Genomic DNA, 9,206 nt, shown 5'->3' on the forward strand with positions numbered 1-9,206 from the left:
GCTGATACCGATCTTCATCTCGCAGAAATTTTCGCAACATGGAAACGTGAAATACGTTGTGTACGCGATCCAAATTATCCGGAAGTACCAACAAATAAGCAACAGCTCCAACTCAATCCGTAATCATGAATGGACCGACAAATCGCGGTGACAACTTCCCTTTCTTCCCAAAGCGCATGACTCCTTTCATAGGAGACACTTTGAGTAGAACCTGATCCCCAACCTGAAACTCCAAATCACGAGTGCGATGATTAGCATAGCTCTTCTGCCTACTCTGGGCAGTACGCATGCGATCCCTAATAAGAGCTATCTTCTCAGAAGTATCCTTGATGAACTCAGGACCCAAGAATCTGCTCTCGCCAACCTCCATCCAACAAACAGGTGATCGACACGGGATGCACCTGATAATGGAGTCAGTCACAGACAGATATATCTGCTTTCGCCAACCTCCATCCAACAAACAGGTGATCGACACGGGATGCACTTGATAATGGAGTCAGTCACAGATAGATATATCAATAGAAGAATACGACATCCAAAAGATCATGCATACAATAGGAAAATAAAAACAGTATATGGTACATCACAGTAATAGGGCCGACAGACTGGCCGCAAAAATATCACAACAGTATCAAAAGAGTAGTAAAATCACAGATATAATGGAATAATGAAAGAAAGGAATAGAGATCAGGCAGATGAGGTAGAACGAGTGGGGCGTGATCCCCTGATATCTCTGGATATGCCCTGCAGCGCAGTTAAGACATCGGAGTGGAGAGATGCCACATCTGACCGAAAAGAGACAATTGCGTCCACCAAGGCCTGGATATGCTCTCCAAAGCCAGGTGTCGGTGCTGGAGCCTCAGGTACCACTGGATCATGAAACTGTGGTACATCTTGAGCCTGCTCCGAGAAATGTAATGGTGACCCCACTAGAGAATGATGTGGCAATGCCTTTGCTGGAGGTTCCTGCTCCAGATCGATCTCCATATGTACGGCAGCCGCCAGTGCGACTGCTAGATCGTCTGCTGCTACTGCGGCTACTGCTGCCATCTCTTCTTCCTTAAGCTCCTCAGCTGTTAGAACAACATCCTCCACCAAACTCTTGATAAGAGCATTGTAGCTTTTCGTCCACTCCTTCTTGCCATAATGGCAAGTTCCTGTCTCTGGATACTCATCTGGGTGGAAATGATAGTGCTGATCACGGAGGATCTGAGTGATAAAATGGCTAAATGGGAGGAAAGTGGCTCGCCTGGGCTTGGCCTTGCTAATATAAGTCGAATACAATCTCATCATGACACTCTAGTAGAGTGCCGGCATAGATACCCAGTGGCCTGTATAGAATGTATATAAAGTAACTAAAAAGTCTAAATGCCTCTGGATTTTATGGCCCGCCATAAATACGTTTCGGAATAGTACCGAATCGTAGAACCAAAGGTCATCGGGCAGATAAGTCCGGGTAGCGAAAGTCTCGCCATCTGCATAGTGGCCAGTCAGTGCCATGGCTATATCTGCGTAAGAAGGCCTCCACTCCAAGATAGGATAATGAACATCAAGAGGGCAGACATGCGGGCATCAAGAAGATCTAGCAAGAATATCAACTATGATCCGGATGGGGTGGCCATCAATAGTAGTGTGCAACTCTGACAGGTCACTCGGGTCGGCCGAAGGTTTTGGTAGAACAACCAAACAAGCCGCGGGTAAACTGGATATGTGACTGGGGCTAAAATAGCTGAAATACCCCTCCGGTCAATATCATTGTAAGTGGACCGAGTTAGGAGATACCGGGAGAAGAAAACAATATCAAATACTGACTCATGCGCCACCTCAAGGCGTGAGTATCTCCTGATAGGTCTATTGCGGACCTGGCCTGGCTGTGCCGGTGATGTTGAGGGAGAAAGTAGTCTCAGCTGAAGAAGATGATACAGAAGCTGAAGACTATAGTCTAGAATTGGCTGATGGGGACTGAGCTAGATCTGCCTCTAACTGCTCTAACTGCTCCGGCTGCTCAGCCTCATCAACATGCTCAGGAGCTGGCTCTGGAATGGGGTCCTGAACATGAGCTGGTCCTGCCTGCTCTTCTACTCTCTGCCTCACTCGGCGTGGATAATGCCTACGGGCAACAGTCTTTACCCTAGCTATGGCCTGCAAAACAGAAAGAAAAACACTTGCAAAATAAGTTAGTACCGGTATAAAGAATTGAAGCACAGTACATAGAAACATGTATGTCAAATAAAATAGACAACTTAGAATAATAATCATGAATCTATGCAAGTGATGAAGCAACCAAATAAACAGTGACCAAGTGAAACATGCTAAACAATATAAGTATAGAATGCATCCAATGTGGAAAACACAGGCATTGGGCATAAATAAGATAGCATGGAACATAAAAGATGGTGTGTGAAGTGTATAGGCAAATCTGTGAGGTTTGATCGATCAGGAAAATATGAGATTGATCCAAGTTAGATCGATCTGGACTTAAGTGAGATCGATCTTTACCAGATCGATTTGAGAAAAATAGAGATCAATCGAACTCTGCTAAGAATGCAAACAGTCACAGATCTGTGACGTGGATGGCACGGGGGCACCCGAGCAAGCTCGTGGGTCCCACAATTCCTCAACAACACACAAATGGGCACTTATTTGGGCACGTGACCCTCCAAATCAATTTGGAATCAAATATATACACAAATATATACATATATATACACATGTGTTCAAAGCATCAAAGATGGAAACAAATCAATACGGCAACCTCAGTTCTATCATGGAATCATCAAAATCATTTAGATTGAAGCTTGAAAATGGAAACTAAAACTCAAAATTACCAAATACGAACGAGAGAAGTGAAGGATGAGAGAGATGAGTAGATTTGAAGCGAAGATGGAAGATTCGAAGCCTTGGGAGCTTGCCGAAGGCTTGTCGGAGGTTGGGAAGAAAGGGTTTGCAGCGGCGAGAGAGATGAGGGTCTGAGATCGATTTATAAATCGATCAAAATGACCTTAGGGTTTTATTTTAAAAACTAGTCCCGACAAGTTTGCTCAATCTAGAAAAATCTCAGATCGATCGAATATAAATCGATCTTGAAGGAACACAAATCGATCTATGCTTCAAATGACAAAGTATTTTTGAAATTTTTGATTTTTTTTTTTTTTTGAAAACTGAAAATATTTTATGGATTTTTAGAAAATTTAAAATAAAATGGAATTAAAGAGAAAATATTTTTTTGGATTTTTGGATAATAAAATTAATAAAAATCTTTTGGAATTTTTGAAAATATTTATAAAACAAAAACAAAAATAAAAACAAAAACAAAAATAAAAATAAAAATAAAAATAAAAATAAAAATAAAAATAAGATAAAATGAAAAAAAATTTAGATTTTTGAAAATTTCCTAAAATTAAAAATATTTTTGAAATTTTTGAGAATAAAATGAAATAAACTAAAAATTCAAAATATATTTGGATTTTTATTAAATTAAAGTTCAAAATTCAAAAGAGTGGTCAAATCAAAGTCAACAAAAGGGGTACAGATCGATCAATGCAAGATCGATCTGAAAGATACGTCGATTGATCGAACAGGTGAAAACCTGCAGACAAGTTCGAACGATGCACAGAGAGGCCTTTTTCATGAATCTCAAAAAAATTTCTAAGTGTGGAGTGAAGATCGATCCAAGAAAAAGTTGGATCGATCTAGGAACTTTCAGATCGATCCAAGAAAATTTTCGATTAATACACAGAGAGCTGATTTATGCAGGAAATTTCGATCGATGGAACACAGAAATGATTGGATGCAGGAAGGGATGTTCGATCGATCGAACCTCTTTTGAGATCGATTGAACAGGAATAAAATGTCTATTTTCAGAATAAAAGTGCATGTGTACTTAATCATAGCTCCTATCAATATGTATAAACCCCAAAACATATCTAGACAACGCAAGAAATGAAAGGTAAAATAGAAATGAGGGAGGAATAGGATTATAACCCTACAAAGCATTTACTAGTCTTTAACGTCTCTAGCGAGACTTGGGCTCTTTTAGCCCGGATCAAATATCTTGTTATGCAACCCCTCCTTAACGGGGTGAATGGATTTTTGAACCCCACCCAACAAATTGCTCCTTAAAGAACTCATTGGATTTGATTCAAACGACATTGACGGTCCTTGGTCAAAACAACTCTTGGGCTTCCATGCCCTTGGAACACTTGACTTTAATACAACTTTCTATGCTTTCAAGCTGGTAGACAAAACATGAAAATGTTCAACATCAAGTAAAGACTTAACTTCATCAAATTCATGGTTTACACACTCCTCTACAACTCACACTTTTTCATGTTGGTCCATTGAATTCGGGGTTGGATTAAAAATGTTCAACTTCACTTTCATATGCCCAAATAAGATTTTCATTACCCCCGTCCTACAATTGATGTTGGCATTTGAAGTTGCCAAGAAATAACGGCCAAGGATAATGGGAATTTGGCTCTTGGGATTTGGAACCGGTTCCGTGTCAATGACAAATAAATCAACCAGGAAGAAGAACTTATCAATTTTAATTAAAACATCCTCAATGATACCCCGAGGCTTTTTGATTGATCAGTCGGCAAGTTGTAAAACTACTAACGTCGGTTTCAAGTCTCCTAAGCCTAATTTGACATATACCGAGTATGGAAGAAGGTTAACACTTGTTCCTAAATCTAAGAGAGCCCAATTGATGACATGGTCACCAATGATGCAAGAAGTAGTAGGTGAACCGGGGTCTTTGAACTTTAGGAGAGTGTTATGTTGTAAAATATAACTCACTTGCTCGGTCAAGACCACTTTTCTTGGTGCTTGGCTTTGTTCCTCCTCTTTTGGGTGCAAAGATCTTTTAAGAACTTAGCATAAGCCGGAATTTGCTTAATTACATCCAAAAGTGGGAGATTAATCTTCACTTGCCTAAACATTTCAATGATTTCATTGGTTTTGATTTTTTGTTTATCAAGATAAATGGATCCTTTCAAGGCATCTGGAAATGGAACTCTTGGCTCAAAAGCTTTTCAAAAATTTTCTTTGAAACACCATTAACACAAGAAATTTTCAAGTCCTTTTTCAAATCATACTTTGATTCATCTTTCAAATCATTTTTCAATGCTTTCTTAACATGATGATCATGCACATATAATGATGGAGGAATAAAATATGAAACGGGACGGGTGTCAACTTTTGGTTGCACCGGTTCACTCTCTTCATTGGACATACCTACTTTGTTGTCCACAATCTTCCCACTTCTCAAGGTTACCACTGTATTGACATGCTCAATTGTGGGACCTTCCGATAAGGAATGAGTCTCCATAACATATTGTTGCTTTGGTGGGGCATTCAAAGACATTTTCCCTTTCTCTCTAGCATTTAAAGTACTAGCTATTTGCCCTACTTGGGTTTCTAGCTTAGCAATGGATTGAGAGTGAGAATGAAGCAATTGAGTGTTCGCCTCTAGAGTGCCTAAAGTGGTCAAAATATTTTCTTCAAAAGCAGGACTCCTAGAGTTTCCTTGAGAATAAGATGGTTGATAAGGGAAATGAGAATTAGAGAATTGGTTTCCATGTGATTGGAATAATGATCTAAATCCTTGGGAACCTTGGCTTTGCATTGGAGACGGAACATACTTTCCTTGAAAACCACCTTGGGGAGGGTTCAAGCCTTCCCCTTGGGTTTTCCAAGAAAAGTTCGGATGGTTCCTCCAACCTGGATTATAATGATTGCCATAGGGATTATTCCCTTGGTTAGCAAAAATGGCATTTGCTTGCTCATGGTTGTCATTTTGCACATGTCCATGGGGATAATTGGAAGTAGAATGTAACACACTAGAACCAGTCATACATGATTCATTAGATGCACGATGATAAACACGATTAGGGGAGGAAGACATTTGATCGCCGAAGTTTGGTTGATCAAAAATTGATCAAACCTTTGAGATAATGGTTTCATCTCGGCGGCTATATCATTGGAGTTGTCAACTTGATACAATCCAATTCTTCCTTCCACCTAGATTTCTACAATTTTTAGAAGATAAAGATCTATGCATGGAATTTTCACTCATACTTTCATATAATTGCCACACATCATTTTCATGCTTATCAAGATAAGAACCACCCATAGATGCATCAACCATACCCTTGTGATTATCTGGTAAACTTTCAAAGAAATATTGAACTAATTGCCACTTAGGTATATCATGATGTGGGCACTTCCTAAGCAAGTCATTGAATCTTTCCCATGCCTCATGAAACATTTCCCCATCCCCTTGAGAAAATTCACGAATAGAAGTTCTCATAGCATTGGTCTTTGATACTGGGTAGTACTTCTTCAAGAACTCTTGTTGCATTTCTACCCAAGAAGTTATCGAAAAAGGCCTAAGATTGTTAAACAAATATTTTGCCTTGTCTTTGAGGGTGAAAGGAAAAAGTTTGAGTCTTAACACTTCTTCTAGCATGTCCGTGTATTTCACGGTGGAACACACTTCAAGAAACTCATCCAAATGCTTATAGGGTTCTTCACTTGGAAGTCCATGATAGTTAGGAAGCATTTGAATGGTTTGTGGTTGGATTTCATAGTGATGTGCTCTAAATGGAGGCAATTGAATGCAAGTGGGTGCATTATATTCATTAGGCACATAATGGATTCTTAAAGCAAGAGGGGGATTTACAACTGATGGTGCTACTCGAACACCGTGGTTAGCTTGAACCATAGGAGGTTGAGGAGCAAAGATTGGTTGAGGCATTCCTAATGGGATTTGGCCTTGTTGTTGTGGTGGAATGAATGGTCTAGGCATGCTTAATGGTACTTGGATGTTTTCATGATACACATTAGGGTGGAGGGTACCTTATTGGTCTATGTAACCAAGGTCCTCTACATGGTCATTATTTTGCTCCTCCATTGATGAAATGGAGTGATGAGAACTACCCCTTCCCCTAGGATTACGAACAACGAATTCAAGATGAAAATTAAGAGGGACAAGAGTAGGATTTAATGACCTACGACTGTGCATGCACTAGCAAAAACAATAATAAGAAATAAGCAAGTAACAAACACTTTGCCCCCACAACAAATCAAGAAATCTTCACATACAATGATCCCATACTCCCATGCTTGAATAATATGCAAAGAAAAGTAATTGCCTCCACACGGGCTCACGATTTATCTAAGAAATGAAAAACAAGCCTCCACGCGGGCCAACGATTTAACTAGAGCTTGAGTTAGAAAGGTCTCACAAAGGGTCCTTAAGCAACTTCAATTTAACTTTCAACTTTCAAGCCTTGCTTTGCTTTGTAATTTTTTTAGATTTTTAGTCCTTTTGCCTTGCTTAGCTCCTTGCTTTGAATTCTCCTTTGCTCAATGCACCTAGTTAATCAAGAACAAACACAATAAGTAACTAAGAAGAAAATAAAGAAAAGACATGATCAAAAGAGTACTAATTCCTATTTGTTTCCAAAACATGGCGTTACCAATTAAATCCACGGCAACTACGCCAAAAATTTGGTGGTCGTCAGAGCAAGTTTGCAAAAAAACGAACTAAGAGTGTGAGTGTGCAATGTGGCCAAGTTTTAAATTTGTAAAAGTCACTACTACCTCTAACTAAAAATATAGCTAGGGTGAGCAGGGATCGTCCTAAGGGATTATAGGTGCCTTTACAATGGAAACAATATATAGGGTTAGTAGATCGAGTGATCAAAGGTTGGTTGGATTGATTGATTAAGCTATTATGCAAATGAAATTAAAGTAAACAAAATTCAATGATTAATAAAGTAGAGAAAGATATAGAGGAGAGGACTTGGGGTACTAGAGCTCACCACTAAGATTGACTTCACTAGACACTAGCAATTGTATATTAATGGGGAAATTGACTTGTAACTTGTGTGTGTGTGTGTGTGTGACATTGTTGAAACTAGGCATGGATGTCAAATAAGCATAGATTGTCAAGCCAAATCAAATGGAAAGCACAACCTATCAAATGAGACCAAAATTCATTCAATGAAACAACAATTTATGCACACAAAACTATCTAGAAATATACACCTAATGCATTCATAAGTATGGAACACCAAGGAACAAGAGTAGATTGTCCACCTATCTATGAATTTAAAGCAACTACACTACATCTACACTAAAGACATGAAATTTAACTAAGTAAGCTAAAGTTGTGGTACAATCCATCAAGAAACAAGTGTGAACCATCAAATAAATTGCAAGAGTGTTCAATTAAGCTCTATGTTTTGACCATCTCTAGATTAACTTCATCCATACACATAGACATACATAAATTCCACTAAATTTAGAGAAAAGCACATTAATCATCCATTCTAGCATACATAGACATATGGTTAGAAGTAGATAATCAATTGAAAGCATTAATCCATACACATCAAGTAGAAACCACAAGATATATATATATATATATATATATATATATATATATATATATATATATATATATATATATATATATATAACCAAGATCAAAATATTGTTACAAATAAATCCCCAAAAATATACAAAGAACTAAGTCTATGAAGCAAACTTAGGGGCTACTCTAACCCTAAGTAGATGTCTAGCCACTCATTGAAGTAGTCATCTAACCCTTAAGGGCTATCTCTGTGGTAGGAATGACCTCCTTCTTGATGGAAACCCTAGAAGAATGGAAGAATTTCCAAAATGTGTAAAACTCTCTAATCTCTAGCCTCCTCTCCAAGATAAGAAAATACAAGTTATGTTATGATGTAAGAATGGCTCAAAATCCTTATATAGGTAGGTTAAGTGTCACACCCAATGGTTTGGGCTCGTACACCAAGGTCCCTCTAATGATTGCACCATGAGCCAACTTTTAATGAGCTGGAATCTATTTTTTTTCGAACTTGAGGAAGTTCGATCGATCGAACTGTGGGGAGATCGATCGAACTTAGTTGAGATCCATCGAATACTGCAGAGATCGATCATCCTTGGCGTCGCCTTTTTGAATAAAGACAAATGTCAGAGATATTTTGGGATATTTTTGGGAAGAAGACAAAAATGGTAGGTGGGTGGTAGGTGTGGATAAGATCAAATCATTTCGATCGATCTGGAAATGTTGGATCGATTTAACTTGGTAGATTCTTTTGGATAAGGACAAGGGCTTGAATCCATCTTGAACTGTTTAGATTGATGAACTTTCGATCGATCGAAGAAATGCTGAG

General features: G+C 38.6%; 1 non-coding gene across 1 annotated transcript; it reads left to right on the forward strand.

Moving 5' to 3' along the window:
* The first annotated feature begins 6,206 nt into the window (after positions 1-6,206).
* On the forward strand, positions 6,207-6,313 carry LOC132280603 (small nucleolar RNA R71). Its single transcript, XR_009471616.1, has one exon. It is a non-coding gene; the product is annotated as a small nucleolar RNA R71 (small nucleolar RNA).
* The last annotated feature ends 2,893 nt before the right edge of the window (positions 6,314-9,206 follow it).

The sequence above is a fragment of the Cornus florida genome, unplaced genomic scaffold (genome assembly GCF_030987335.1).
Source record: "Cornus florida cultivar Cherokee Brave unplaced genomic scaffold, ASM3098733v1 CherokeeBrave_3.0.0_Hap2_Chr10, whole genome shotgun sequence".
NCBI lineage: Eukaryota > Viridiplantae > Streptophyta > Magnoliopsida > Cornales > Cornaceae > Cornus > Cornus florida.